Genomic DNA, 14,740 nt, shown 5'->3' with positions numbered 1-14,740 from the left:
GTTAAAGTTATTGCTTTAAACCAGTAACGATCAAATATTTTGAAATACTACTTCTCTTTAATTTTTCCTCTTTGCCGTGGAATCAAAGGCTTTTCAATTAAGTAAGATAATTACTCTGTGTGATATTTGATAATGTTCGTGGCAGGAGCCGGAACGGTGAATCCTGTTTGATGTTATGGCAAAGATGAGAAGCGATGGTCAATGTAAATGATTCAAGTTACAGGGATTTATCATTAAATGCATCCGATTGATGCAGTTAAGTGTTAGAAAAAGGTCTTTCTGTAAGCGCTCAATTTAATATCGCATCTATTTAGTACTGCAAAATTGAAAATCCAGAGTTGCTCAGCTATTTCCTTCTTCCAGAAGCTCAAATGCAGTACTCTTCTCTGTAGAATGGGATTCGGCCTTTGTAATTAAAGGCTTTGCTCTTGTTTTCAGGACCAGGCAGGGGCTCACTTTGATCAAACTGAAGCCAAGGGTGTTTTACTGTCAGGGCAATGAAGCTGGTTTTCTAAAAGTCTCTCACATTTTCTTTCTTTTTTTTTTTTTTTTTTTAAAATGAAATTAGGTTTTGGAAGATAGTACCATCTTCTGAAAAAGAAAAATTCATAGCACATTCATACCCTCGTTACATTTTTGAGTTATAATTATTTTATTCAGTTCTGTCATTGGAAACAGTACTAATAATAGTATATGTCACAGTAAAACTTCACCAAAGCAGCGCAATGCTGGGAAATGCATGTCATGACTGCAAATAGCGACAGTTTTTGGGTAACTACTGGTGCGGCGCTACTTCGAGCATTGTCACAACAGTCAGAGTTGACGTTCTACATGTGCAAACAGTTGCATGGGTGGATCTTGCTGCGTGACAGGAAAGGTTAGGTACCTTCCGAAACACAAATTAAATCCAGAGAATATTCCTCACTGTAGTTTCTATCATGCCTAGCTCTCTTCAACGACTTGGAAAAAATTCCTGTTGTTCTAGGATATAAATCGATAACTGAACTACTGCTGTTTCTTAAAGTTACTGAATTTACTTATTAGTTTAAAAATATATATTATTAACTTCATAGTTAAGAATTCTTTTGACGACTCAATTTCCTTAAATATCAATAGAATAATTCCACCTTATATAACTGAAAGTATTTATGCAGCACGTGGGATAATGAAGTGTAACTGCATTAAAGTAGAATGCTAAAACTGAAGCTTCTACAAAAATATACTTTTTAACTTAAGGTTTTTTAGCAAAATTTGAAATGTATTAAAACTTACAGGATTCCCATTAAGATGTGTTTTTTTTTCCACTCTGCCTTATCTAACGCCACTATGCACTTTAATTTGTTTACTGAAATTAAAATATGCCATAGAAAACATAAGAAGAATCCTCTTACCCCAAATCTCTAATATTGAAAAGCAAGCCGATAACCTCTTTTAGTTTTATTTTTCAGTTTGTGTCTATACTGCTACATGTTGTGGAGTTCTAATGCTCCGAGTCAGAAATACTAAGAAAATTATTGCAGTTACGATACTAGAATGTATTCTTTATGAGGTTACACTTGATGTTTAAGCTCTGATACTTAACTTGTGTTGCAGGTCGCTCAAGCCTGGTCGTACCTGCGTAGGAGACAGGCTCAGTTCAGTGTTTCATCCTGACTTGGAATTGTTTTGCATCATCAGAAGTGTGTTCAAAGCTCAAAGCTTTAATTGCGAAGTGTGTCCTGTTCCTTATAAGTATATCTACTTTTCTTATGCTTATTTTTGGAGCTCTTTGATGTGTTGCTGTCCTGGTTTAGTCTCATATCCCATGTCAGGCTCAATTCGGTTTTTAGTCCGACAGCAAACATGGGGCAGAGGAAACGTGGACTGAAAATGTTTTTTGAAGTTTGACTTTCTTTTAAATTTGCCTGATACGGAATACTTGTTGCCTTGAAATCAGTTCCATTAAGGAGAAAATCTCTCATGGAATTAGCAGAATTGAAATCTAGACTCTGTGGGGAGGAACGTTGCTTGTTCCTTCCCTGTCAGTCTAGCAGGGATTAGTAGAGCCACCTTGTTTGAATTCTAATATAAAAATCATTTTGTTGCTCTTTTTTTTTTTTTTTTTTTTCTGGTAATGTGGTGGTATTATAGAGTTTTGAAGAAATGTGAAAAATACTGCCTATATATTAAATAATTTTTTTTTTTTTTGTAGCTTAAGCTGCTGGTAGCATGTAGTGTTGTGATTCCAGCTTAGCTATCCCTGATGAGAGCGGCGGCTTTCTCTCCCTGGGGAAGATCAAGTAGGTGATATTTTTTTCAAATGAGCTCTTCTTTTTAATTTCTTAAACAAGAGTGTGCGTTGAGTTGTGGGGATAGCTGTCTGGTGCCCAGATGGCTTCACAGCAAATTTTGTGTTGCTAAAGTTGCTATTGCAGCCTGCGATAGAGCCAACCTGTAAGCCTATTGCTCGTACTAAGCCCAATTTTTTTCTAATGGCTATTTTGTTCCTTTTCTCCCCCCCCCCCCACCCCCCACCCCCCCCTTTCCTGGCTTATGGGATTTTTTTCTTTGATCTATTGTATCTATTTTTATTTTATTACAGTAACAAAAAAATGAAATCAAGGATACGGACACACTGAAGTTCGAGAAGTGCATTCTTGTCCTGTAAAGGTTAGTTTTTTCTGGAGAAAGAGAAAAGTAAGATGATCAAAATGGATGAGATGCTGTTAATATTTGTGGAATTTACTTAGTTGCTTTTTATTAGAGATGCTTAAAATTCTTTGCTAATCGTCAGTGAACAGGGTTGTTAAAACAGCTTTTTCTATCAGCTGCGTGTTCGGACATTGGAAGTTAGCCATCATTTCCAACAGTCGCAGTTGTAATATATTCTAGCTTAGAATTATTTATTTGGCATTACAGTTGCCTTTCCAAACACTTTATACCACCTATAGTTCCTTTTCAGTTTCTTTCTAGGATCTTTTTTTAACTCTATGTGATGAAAATTTAAGTAGTTCGCTTATAATTCTCAAACAGCAGAATACGTTTCTTCAGGAAAGGTATTAAATCTGCAAGAATTGTTTGATGATAGTATGTTGCTTCTGTGGTATCTAGGCAGATTTCTGTGTGACAGAGGTCTATAGGACCTATATTTATAGGATAATTAGGATGATGCAATCAGTACACGGGTACTAGTTCAAACACTTGTGACTTGAGTGTTCCAAATGGAGGAAAAAAGTACTAAAACTGATACTCCTTCGCTTGCGCATCCTACAGCTAATTTCATGAGGTGTAGTACAATTAGTAGCTTTGTGCAATGCGACCTTATCTAAGAGAGAAAGATGCGATGTCTGTGGTTACAAAATTAATCCTCTTTAGCCTCTATCCAGAGCAGACACTTGATTTGGAAGTAATGAGGCTTTTTACTATCTGGGAGAAATCTGCTCTAGTTGCAGATTACCAACAGTAAGTAGTAGTTTGGAGCACTCGTGTTTTAATACAGCAATGAGTGTTGGTTTTCCCCTCTCCTTTACCTCTCCAGTTATTTTAAAGGAAGCTTCGTATGCCATAAAGCAAAACAGCTTTTGATGATAGGCTTTGGAATCGGCAGAAATAGAATTTTGCCAATGTTAAGTTTATAATGATTAATTTTTAGCATAAGTGATATCAAAGAACGTTATGCCTCGGTATTTTAATCAAAGACACAATTATATTTTTAAAACATACTGCAAGGCCTTCATAAACTTTCACACTTGTATGCCTGTTCCCATCCTGCCCGCTGTTGCTGCGCTTCATGGAGTGCATGTTGAAATATGAACCGGCATTAAGAGCACTGCAGTTAGAGCGCCTCGAATACTTCCCATGAATGCTGAGAAGAGTTTCGCGAAGCTGAAGTTTTTGGCAGCTTAAGGGACTTCCTCCCACTGCTGCTCATTCCCCTCTGACTATACTATCAACCGCATTTTGTAGCTGATGGGAGGTAAATATACTCCTCTGAAAATGTGTCCTGAGGGGTATTGGGCTATTTTGTTTTGGTTTGTGGTTTTTTTTTGTTGATGTTGTTGTTGTTTTGTTTGGTTTTTTTTTCCCCATCCACATCATGTCTGTGATCCAGCTTATGACACAGCGTGCAGCCACTTGTGTGTGACCGTCCAGTGGGAGCGGCGTGCTGTGGTGTCAGGGAGTCACGGAGCAGCAGGAGAGAGAGAATGGTGCTTTACGGCTGAAGGATGTGCTCTCTGAGCTCACGGTGAGCTAGGAGCGAAGAAGTTCCCATGCAAAGTCCCAACGTATGTATTCATGAAAACTTGTTTATTGTATGTTTGTTTAATTTATGTTTTAATTGAGTGAATGAAGGGGGAAACGTGTGTCTGAAAAGCCATGGAAAATAGGATTAAAGGGAATCTACATTTTGGTATTGGATCAGTTTTCAAGTGTTAAAATAGCTCTATTTATTACATGTGCTTCTTATTATTTTGTTTCTCCCCCTGGCCATTTTTTTTTGTGGATTTAAAGCTGTGTTTTTCATTGTGTTTTTTAAATAAAAAAAGGGGGGGGGGGATTTTCTCCCCTGTTGCTATGTAAAATGACTGTAAAATGTACAGGCAAATGCAAAAGCAATCCTCAGGGAATATGTTTGGAAACCTTTCATATTGTGTAATAAACATGTATGCACATGCAAGGCATTTAAAATAATATTTCATTTAGGTGATCACACTGTATTATAAAAATATGAAACAAATCCTCCTCTCAACTGTAGCTTAACTGTAAAGTGATAAGCCAGGCAATATAATGAATGTAGTTCGAAGCATTTCCTTACTCTCAGTATAAATGGGTCTTAATATACATGAAGACTCTCCAGTTATTTTTAGCAGTGCGCAGTGCCTTTCCTGTCATACTGGCTTAGGGTCTGGGATTACATGGAGTTTATCCCTGTATTGTTGCATACGTCATTTATAGTAACTTCTTTATGTCTGCTTTCTCCAACTGCAACGTTAAGTGATTCCCCTTGTTTTCCTCCTGAGAGTATTACGCGGTTTGGTTCAGAGTTTATGCCTACTTTAAGAATTACTTAGGAAAAAAAGCTAATGGAAAAAAATGTAGTCTGGTTTTAAGAGCTCTCTTAATTGAAACCATTCCATTGGAACCTATGGAAGGGAACTACAGGCTAAGTTCATGAACTTGCCTGAGCTTATGTATTAGTAGTAACTTAAGCTCCGGCTTCTTGTAGTTATAAAAGTAGTTGACAGCTGTGATAATTTCAGATAAAGTAGTTGTGCTTTTGTGTGAACTACAGAAAAATAGGTGCTGATATGGTGGGAGATTGCTAGCTTGGATACTTTATCAAATTCCTTTTTAAGCTGTGGTATAACAATTTAAGACCAGTGAGTCAAGTTTTCTGTAGGGTTTTTCGTACATCACTGTTGGACCATTTCTGTATTCCCCCTACTACATATAGCCTTTTTCATGAAGAGGTACCAGCAAACCATTTATTGCTTTAAGTATTTCGTGATTGAATGTCATATTAAAAACTGTTAAAACTTTTAATTTGAAGCTGACTTTGACTTGCATAATACTGCATCGATGCACTGATCGTAAATTATCTGCAGTATAAAATAGCCTCTTACCTCTACAGAGGGAAGGGATACAATTGTTCTGTTATTGTAGCATGAAAAAAAAAAAGCAATTGTTCTAGTGATTGGGAGGGCGCTGAAAGAGGTTAATGTCTTTAGTTATTTCATAGCTGACTTCATGACTTTGGCCTTGAGTGAAAGTATGTTTCTTATGGGCGTGGCTTTTGAATACTTTTGGATTTTGATTTAGTGAGCTTTTGGATGGTCTTGTCCTCAACTGAAAAGATTGACATAAATATGTACTAACGAATACTGATCTAGAACTACAAGGACTTGTGATCAGCAGATTTTCTGGGAAGGTTTGTGAGCTTTGCTGTACAGGTACGGTTTCACCTTAGCAACAAGTTAGATAAATCATCATGACCCATGACAATTACAGGCTGGGTGGAGAATGGCTGGAGAGCAGCCCTGAGGAGAAGGACTTGAGGATGTCGGTTGATGACAAGGTCAGCATGACCGGGCAATGTGTGCTGGCAGCCCAGCGAGCCCCCGGCCCAGGCTGCATCCCCCGCAGCGTGGCCAGCAGGGCCAGGGGGAGATTGTGCCCCTCTGCTGCGTTCTGCTCTGGGGAGACCCCCCCCGCAGTGCTGCCTCCAGCTCGGGGGGTGCCCACAGCAGAAGGCCCCAGAGCTGTTGGAGCGGGGCCAGAGGAGGCCCCAGAGATGCTGGGAGGGCTGGAGCCCCTCTGCTGGGAGGACAGGCTGGGAGAGGTGGGGGGGTCAGCCTGGAGAAGAGAAGGCTCCGGGGAGACCTCAGAACCCCTTCCAGTGCCTAAAGGGCTCCAGGAGAGCTGGGGAGGGACCTTTGACAAGGGCAGGTAGTGACAGGATGAGGGGGAATGGCTTCAAACTGGAAGAGGGGAGATTTAGATGAGATATGAGGAAGAAATTCTTGCCTGTGGGGGCGGTGAGCCCCTGGCGCAGGGTGCCCCGAGAAGCTGTGGCTGCCCCATCCCTGGAGGTGTTCAAGGCCGGGTTGGACGGGGCTGGGAGCAACCTGGGCTGGGGGGAGGTGGCCCTGCCCAGGGCAGGGGGTGGAACGAGATGATCTCTAAGGTCCCTTCCAACCCAAACCATTCTGTGATTCTATAATTCTTGCTTAAGGAGAGAAGCTATGTTGAGTAAGGAGCAAACTGAAGTCCTAGTAGAGATGTTTATAGCCTTGAAAAACGTATGCCCCGAAAATGGAGGTCTTTTCTGGTTGTTGAAATAACATCCACATAGCAGGAGATACTTCTGGGTGAGATAAAAATGAAACTACAAGAGAAGCAGGAAAAAGGCTCTGGATGAGCCAAAAGCAGGTGTCAGCAGGACATATTTAATTGAAATAATGCTTAAAAAATTAAGTTCGTAATGCAGTGTATCTGACAATCAAACAACACAAAATACAGAGGGGGGTGCTTTTAATTAAAAGTATACTAATACTGAGAACCATTTGAAAGTAAAACAGCTCAAATGAGTAGGGAAAATACGCTGTAGTATGATGGTCATACTGATAATGCAATGGGATAGCTCTTTTCGTGACCAGTGCAAAATGATGATTACAACTTAACCTTCAATGATGATGTGGGGAAAGAGGGGAGATGGTTCAGGCTCCTGCCCTCCTAGGGAGGTCAGCAAACATTCCACCCAGGTACCCCTCTATAACTGGGACGGCGTTGAACGGCGGTGTAAAAATGAAGTTGTTTGACATAACTCTGTTTTGTGCCTGAGGGGGGGAGGGGGGCGAATGAGGCTGTATCCCTTTGGAGGGCAGTGGTTGGACTTGGAATCTCAAAGCGGTGTTTCTGTTCAAAGCCTTTCTTTTGTTGTTCTCCTATCAGGATTTAGGTAAATCCCCCTGCATTCTCCGTGTTTTCATCAGAACACTTTGAGCTATCCATTAAAACAAAAATATCAAAATCTCATGCTTTAGAACATAGCCAGCAAGGTCAAGGAGGAATTTGTGTCCGGTGCATGGATGATTGGTGAGGTGTATTCAGGGCTTGGGGGGGATGCAATGGGGTTTTTGTTTCTCTCAAAAAATATATGGTCCAATGTTCGTTGCTAATATTAATTTATGCTAGTATTTCAATGCAAATTTAATGCAAATTTTAATATAAATTCTTTATTGGTATGTTTTTCCTCCTTTTCTGACCCCCGTACTGACAGCTATTTAGGGTTAAGGTCCCTCTGACCCACAGATGGAGTGGGAAGGACCTCTGGTATTTTACTTGCTCTGCTGCATGAAGTCCCTTTTTGCTTTCTTGCTGTGTTTGGGCATATCTCATAACCTGGGCTGGGGGGAGGTGTCCCTGCCCATGGCAGGGGGTTGGAACGAGATGATCTTCAAGGTCCCTTCCAACCCAACCCACGATTGTATGATCTCGGCTAATTAGCCAGCCACCATTGCAGAAGCTTGTTGGAAGCACTTCACTTGTGCTTAGGGAAAACCCACGGCCCTCTCTTTTCCCCGTGAGGTTGTGCCCTGAGCCTGGGGTCTGTCTGTCGGGGAGCCATGCGCGTGGAGCGGCGTGAATGGCGTCGCCTCAGCCGGGGGAGACCCGAGGCAAGAAAGAAGCGGGTTTCAGCCACACTGGCTGGGCGCAAAGACACGGCAACGCCGGAGGGAGAGGACAGGAGTGCAGAGGTGACCTGGGGGCGGGCGTCCCCTTTGGCAGGACCAGGCTGCGATAGTGCTGCATTACAATACTCGTTGCACATCACCCTTGGTTTTCTGGGGACTGGAAATCCCTTCACTGCTAAGGACTTCCTTGCTAATAGCTTGCCTGCACAGGTTAATTTGCCTCCTTTATGATTTATGAGGTGAGTGAATACTTTGGTACTTTGTCTCCTATTATAGTACCTCCTCAGAGAGGCTCTTCCCAACCTTCTTTAGGTCTGCTGTGGTGATTTTTGAGTGCTGTGACATTTCAGGTTATATATGAGGTCAGACCTGGTATCACAGATATCACAGTCACCTTGAATACAATGAGAACTAAAGCATTGTTGGGGTTTTTGGTATGGTTTTTTTTGGGGGTTGTTTTTTTTTTGAGGCGTTACTGCCCAGCTGGAGTTGTGTGTTCCACTGTGTGTCCAGATTTGTCTTTTCCTGTCTTAAGATGACAGCCATGACTATATGGCTGTGTAATAATAAACCATTGTAGCTGTAAATGTGACAATTAATAAATACTGTCATTGTTCCTAGCTCTATAAAGCACAGAAAGCACTTTCCTTTGATCAGCATATTATTAACATTCAGTCACTTTCATTTATCTTTAAATGCCTTCCAATGGTTTATAAACTATTTCATTTTGTAACGGGGTGAAAAAGGAGAAATAAGCAGGTCGTTAAGGAAAACCAAGCAGTGGCACAGTAAGAAGCTGACTGCCAAAATAGTGATTAGAACACAAAACGATTTTTTTTCAAGCCTCTGCAATACAGCAGAAGGATTTCCAGCCATCCCCTACGTAGGTGTGTGTGACCCTACGGTAGAACTGATGTAACGGACACATACTGCTTCAAGATCCTCAGCCTTTCCCCATGGGTGACTGCAAGCTTTCACTCACTCCCCTCTGCCTTTCTCACCTCCAGAACCGTTCCAGAGGTCTATGTTTCATCTTTAAAGCGAGCGGCTTGACGCTGCCGGGAGCGTTACAGCCCAGCACCTCTGCAGGACCAGCAGGAGTTCTCCAAGAAGAGCAGCAGGACCAGGACCGTGTTGGCGTACCAGACAGTCAACCAGCACCGCTGCCGCTTCTCAGCCAACGTGTTGTGTGTCTTCTCATTAGCAGACAGCTTTGTGTACTTCATTCTACTCCAACCTTGTCTACTGTGTAGGTCTGTCTCTGTATTTTCTTGCAGGCTTTTAAAGTGCTGCAGGTTATTAAATGTGTGCTGCCCCGGCATTAGGACAGTGATGCTGCTACAGTAGAGGATTTTGTGTCCTTTAGTCAATGTGAGGGCAGAATGTGACAATCGGTAAATTGAATCGTGTGCAAGTGTGTACAATCGCTTACACCTGTAAATGAGAGGAGGCAACTTAATTTGCCGGGTTATTTAAAACTGCATAGATGTCAGAGAGGGTTTGCAGGCTTTAGGTAATGGTCCTTTCAGGTCTGTGCTGACCGTCCACAGCACGCTTTAGCACGTAGCTAACTAAAGAAATCCACCTTGGTTAACTTGTCTTGATTACTCATTTAGCTCTTTCTTCGTTTGCAGTGTCTTCTGTGTTTTTCTCGCAGTGAGTCCCATCAGGTGTGCTAACAGTATGTATTTCTGCAATGCATATGTATTTAATGTTGGTTTTTTGCTGTCCACCTGAGCGAGCGCTAATGCGGACCCTCACACCCTGGGTGTGCTCAGCAGAGTAAGCTGGCTCAGCTAAGCTTTGGTCTTTTTCACTCAAAGTCATAGAATCATAGAATCATAGAATCAGTGAGGTTGGAAGGGACCTTTAAGATCATCAAGTCCAACCATTAACCTACCCTGATAAAAACACCACCACTCCTAAACCATGTCCCTCAGCACCTCATCTACCCTTTTCTTAAACACCTCCAGGGATGGGGAATCCACCACCTCTCTGGGCAGCTTATTCCAATGTTTAATAACCCTTTCAGTGAAAAATAACCCTTTCAGTGAAACCATTGAAGTCCATTGAAATAAAACTGTAAGTGTAGCCTGGGTGAGCAGAGCTGAGTTCGGGCGCGTGAAGTGGCTCAGGTCCCAACCTGCCACCAGGGCTGTGCCGCTGAGGGCAGCAGAGGCTGCGCTGGTGCTCATAACCGACCGGCTTTGGTGGCTCCCGGCCTCGCAGCTTGGGCAGCCGCGTAGGCGTCACGAACTGAGCGGGGATCCAAAGTTAAGTGGTGTGCTCAGCAGTTCGTGTGACGCAGTTGTCATATCCCAAGGTCATTGTTACTATGTGTATTTTTATGTGGGAACTAAAGTGAAAAATACGTTTAAAAATGTGAAGAAAAAGGTCCAAAACATAGATTAGTTTAATTTTTAACAGAAATGGTAAAATCAAGTTAAGGGCTAATCATAGAATCACAGAATGGTTTGGGTTGGAAGGGACCTTGAAGACCACCTAGTTCCCCCCCCCTCCCTGCCCCGGGCAGGGCCACCTCCCCCCAGCCCAGGTTGCTCCCAGCCCCGTCCAACCCGGCCTTGAACACCTCCAGGGATGGGGCAGCCACAGCTTCTCGGGGCACCCTGCGCCAGGGGCTCACCGCCCCCACAGGAGAGAATTTCTTCCGAATATCTCATCTAAATCTCCCTTCTTCCAGTTTGAAGCCATTCCCCCTCTTCCTGTCACTACCTGCCCTTGTCAAAGGTCCCCCCCCAGCTCTCCTGGAGCCCCTTTAGGCACTGGAAGGGGCTCTGAGGTCTCCCCGGAGCCTTCTCTTCTCCAGACTGCACCCCCCACCTCTCCCCGCCTGTCCTCCCAGCAGAGGGGCTCCAGCCCTGGGAGCAGCTTTGTAGCCTCCTCTGGCCCCACTCCAGCAGCTCCGGGGCCTTCTGCTGTTGGGATCCCCTGAGCTGGACACAGTACTCCAGGTGGGGTCTTGCTTACCTTTGAGTCTTTTCATAACACCTTAAAACTAATGAGTTTTTGTGGAGCTTGAACTTACCTGAACTCAAGATTTCTATTTCAAAGTAGGCTCAGTGCTTTCCTGTTAAAAATTGAAGTTGTATTTGGAGTGACTGAAGGAATAATATCCTCTTCCATGGAAAGTAAGACCTGCTATTCATGCAAAAATAATGCTTTTTAAAATCTGAACTTTAAATCAGATAATTTATTAAAGGAACATTCATTTTTTTGTTGCTCCGTTGTTAGTCATTATACAAAATAAAGTTGACTTACTGCAAATAGAACCTATAGCGTGTTCATCTAAACAAACCGTATAAATTACGATACGTGTTTTCTATTTCAGTGTAGTTTGTTGGCAAGCATAGACGTGTCTACTGTAATATAAACAGTTTAGTCTTTAAGCTACATTTTTTTTCCCTAAAAGATTGACATTTGCTGCTTTTCCCAGATAACAGTAGCCAACATGGTCTTATCAGGAAAAAGGTTAGCTGCAGTTCTGTAAGTCGGGGAGGAGATAAGAACAGCTTTGAATAGTGGAGCGATGGTGCGAGTTTGCAGCAAGGCCTTGTGTTTGGGAGAAGATTAAAGATTAGAGAACTTCCCAGTGAGCTGACAAAATCAGCCCTTTTTCCGCATAAAAATTCTCAATAGCTTAGAGATATGAACTCTGGATAAACATGTTAAGCTTTTTAGAACAAGCTGTATAATTTAAGTTCCTAAATTTTACAATTATAAAGCTGTCTGCAATATAGAGAATATCTGAAAATTGTGGGGTTTTCTTTTTAAGAGAAATTCAATTCTATTTTCACTTTTTATTCCTCATGTGTACCACTGAGCCTCTGTTGCAGATGTAATCCCTGTAATTTGTTTAATTTTCTCTAACTTTTAAGAGAAGATACCCAAGAATATTTGCTTGAAATCTCTGTAGAAATTGCTGGTTTGCGTTCCTTGCGTCTCTCCATGCGTATCTACCCCCTCGACAAGAAAGATTTTCCTGATGTCAGCGATGAACACACTATTGCACCTGATGATGGACAGGCCCAGTTAGTTCCAGCTCTGCTCTCCTACTAATATTATTACCAAGTATGTCACGTAGTCTTTATCATAAGTTCCGTTAGAACTATTTTTGTAGCTAAAAGGGAGTTCTACTCCCTTTTCTCTTCCTGTCCTCTACTTTCGTCCTACCTGCCTGCTAATGTTTTCCTTCTTTACAAACTGAAGCTATTAAGACATTAAGCGTTTGTCCTAACAGCCTTCTTGTAAGTTTACTTCAGCTTTTTGTTGTCTTTTACACTTTCTTTTTCCTGCCGGCTTTTTTTAAAGTTTTTGCTGGAAAACAGTGAGCCTGTCAGTATGTTATCTGACCCTTAACAAAATGTCACTCTTGAAATTCCAGAGAATTGTCTGCAAGAAAAATTCCAAAAATTCAGGGACGTCTGTTATCTTCAGGACCTTTTCCAAATTACAGCCCGGTATATCCATGTATCTCTCTTTCTTTTCCTGTTCCCCCTGGTGTATCCAGGCAAAACAATTTTATCTCTTCATTTCCCTTTTACCTTTCTTAGGTCGGACATTGGGTTCTTTTTGGCATGCTAGCTCTGCAGGTGCTGTGATCCTTTATGAAGAATATTATTAAATGGAGAATAGTATTAAACAGAAATTCTCACCTAAATATCCCTTTTAAATGAAGATGCTGCAGAAGGCTTCTGCTTCTCCTTTTGAGTCCTTTGATGGTATTGCATATCTAATGTTTATATGACGTGGAGAAAATTAGCCATCTGTCACGGAAAAGTGCAAAAAGACAACGTAGATAAACGTGATGGATTCTTAGGAACGTCTCTGCCTCTCACGTAATTGCAGAAACCGCAACTTTAAACCGAGCGCAGCACCCGTCAAAGGGAACTTCATTTCGTACTGTCAGTGGTGGGACATAACTTATCGCTTGGTACTTAATAACAACTTTAACTTAGGGGTAATGATTTTACAGTTCAACTCCCATTAAAAAGATAAACACCTTTAAACTGACCACTCAGCTCACTTAACCACGGTGTCTGGTTAGTATGAAAGACTTCATGCATTTTTTCCTCTTTACTTGGGTTTCTGAGGCCCTCTGGCTGGTACTGAGCTTTAACAACTTCTCTGCCTGAGACCTTAAGGCTACTCAGAAGTCTCTTGGACGAAATTGAGGAAGATTCAAAGCTACTTACTTACGCTGCTGGAATTGCGTCAGACGACCTGTGAGAAACAGGTACCATTGCAAATTCAAGTTGCTGCTGAGGTTCCTGTCAGCAGAGGCAATCGTTTCGGCCTTTTCTTGGAAAAGCGAGCAAATAAAGTATTACTCGAACATCTGTCGACAGAGCCTTGAGGGTGTAACCCGCAGCCACGCTGGAAGCCCCTAACGAAGGACAGCTGGTCCAAACTGCCTCTGCGCCCGGGAGGCTTCAGCACTGCTTTGATGTATAGGTGGGTCACATTGTGACAATCCAATTTTCTAGAAATAATCCCTCCGGCATAAATTACGCCGTCTGTTTAAACTTTCCTTTGTTGGGCTACTTCGTTATTTATCTTCGGAGCCTTAAAATGCTCTGCATCCAAATGTATCGTGTCTTTCTTTAAAACTGCGCAAACCTGCCGTGCTGGTTTTTACTTGTGAAGCGATTGAGTATTTCATAATTTCTGAGATAAGCAGAAGCCTTCTGCTCTGCTTTCCATGCCCCTGTCCTGTAGCAAGCCAGCAGTACCCAACTCCTTTTCTGAAATGGTAAATATTCCACTCTTTATCCATAAGATTCCCCATGGCTTCTTCCTCCGCTTTATTTTAATGTTCGTGCTTGCTATTCCGCCTCCTTCTCCAAGGGCTGGGCTTGTTTCCTTTAGATTCACCTGCTTTTTAGGTACTCGGATGCTTCCAGAGGTTTTTCAAAGCTCGGGGTGATCTAAAAGTGGAGAGCTAAGAAAAACTGAGATTTCACGTGGCATTTCCAAATAGGGGAAAAGAGGGAAAGCTAAAGGCTGTTTTTAACAAAATCGTCAAATAATCATTGTCACTTCAGTAGAGATTTTAACTACTGCCGTTGACTAGAGAGGGGATAGTTCATTTGGCTGGAAAAAGCACAAGAAAGGCCATTAACAATAGTTTATAGTGCCTGACAGCACTATACAGTAATTATAAGATAATCACTACTATTCTGCTAGTAATAACCTGAAGGTTAGCATTGTCTTGGGGAGAAAAATTCCAAATCCCACAGGAAACAGCAGGATCTTTGTCTCCTCATAGTTTTTTCTACTTTTAAACGGTATTACTGTTAAGAAGCTTAAAATAAGTACCTAATAGTTAAAGCTATTGCTGAACCTGAAGATTTTGTTACACTGCTGTTCATTTTACTGTTCAAATTTGACCTTTATGGATTTCTTACATTGCAAAAAATCTGTTTTCTCTTTTGTAGCCTTCCTGTAAGGATCCATGTTTCTTTGTTTCAAACAAACACCATCTAGAAACCGTTGAGAACAGCTTTTCAATTGTCAGTTGCTTACGAAGTGAACGTCTCTTGTGGTAA

This window comes from Vanellus vanellus, assembly GCF_965231255.1.
Source record: "Vanellus vanellus genome assembly, chromosome: 4".
NCBI classification, from domain to species: domain Eukaryota; kingdom Metazoa; phylum Chordata; class Aves; order Charadriiformes; family Charadriidae; genus Vanellus; species Vanellus vanellus.
Note: the sequence above shows the minus strand (reverse complement) of the source record.